Here is a 1480-nt window from a genome sequence, read left to right on the forward strand (position 1 = left end):
TCATTTTGGTGTTTTCCTTTGAATTAATTGGGCAAAAGATACTTCAGTATGGAAGGTTTATTGCCCAGTTTGAGTGAAATAAAGATTTATTAGTGGGAGGTAAATACAACATTTAAATAGGTAGTTTGAGTTGAATATTATAGTCACTGAGGCATTTTGGTTTCTCTTTTTAAATGCTTTATTTTTTAAAAAGTGATTTATTTCAATAAAACTACTGGGACCACCAGTATTGCAGTAGGACCTGGCTAGGGACTGGAAGTACCTGGTAGGGCAGCAGCAACCTCACTACATTTTAAATGACACGTACCCTTGTGCAGATGCATTTAAACTGTGGAGATGCATTTAAGATGCCTCTTACGCTGTGGTGAAGGGATGATTTTTACAATGCTGCAGTAGAGTTGTATTACTTAGCTATGTTCTTGTCTGATACATAAAATAAATAATAAATGTTTCATATTATTTCCACAAAGGGGAAATAAGGAAGTACTTTTCTTTTTACACTTCTATGTTTAAAATTACTTTTTCTGGTCAGAAAATACTCAACTCTTTGTCAGCTTTCTACTTGTTTTTATGTTTACCACCCTTACTCTTTGGCCAGAAGATAGTCCTATTTCACTGGCATCATCACTGCTATCATTCACAGCATAATTGTGCAAGCGTATTTAATGCTGGGTTTAATTTAATATATAATGCATATAATGACTATGTAGGGTGATAACCCATAACAGCTGTAGTTTTCTACTTGGCTGAGAGATTTCATATTTAAATATTAGATTTCTACTTCCAGGGAAATTTTACCATATCAAAAGATGTTGAAAGGAATAATTTCCTTTGATGTTTAGTTGTCTATTTAGGAAATACAAAGTGAGTTTGTATTTGGAGAGAGTACAAGGTTTGAGTTAATTGAGATACATGGAGGGGAGCCTAAGTTTTTGATGGAGCATGATTATAAAATTGATGAGATCTGTGGTGGTTCTTCACTGTAGTGGCGTTGGTATTGTGAAAGACTCATTGTTCTTTTCAGCTCTTAAATACTACAACCATATTTCCACCCCTCCTTCCCTCTCCAGCATAAAGAAAATGACCCATTTTCTGTTGTATGTTAAATTCCTATGTTCTATAAGACTAAGTCCTGGCACTGTACCAGGAATTTCGAGATTTCTACCTGAACGCAATTTAAGGGATGAGGCCCTCTGTACTTGCTTATTTGAAGAATCAGTGCTAGGAGCAGTGAAGTAAATTTTATGGAATACATTTTTGAAATAGCACATATCTGAAGTCGTAAGTTGATTTTCAGATTCTGACCCTTTGCTGTACACAAGCAGATAGAAATGCATCTGTTACATAAGTGAGAAAACTGTATGCTAATTGAGCATGATTTTTACACCTTTAAAAATACTCAGCATATAACCTAGCGTTTGAGCTTGCCAGTGTTTTTTTATTAATGGGTTCTCTCCTGTAATTTCTAATGTACACTGCA

This window comes from Artibeus jamaicensis, unplaced genomic scaffold, assembly GCF_021234435.1.
Source record: "Artibeus jamaicensis isolate MK-2021 breed Jamaican fruit bat unplaced genomic scaffold, CSHL_Jam_final contig_233, whole genome shotgun sequence".
In the NCBI taxonomy this organism is placed as follows: domain Eukaryota; kingdom Metazoa; phylum Chordata; class Mammalia; order Chiroptera; family Phyllostomidae; genus Artibeus; species Artibeus jamaicensis.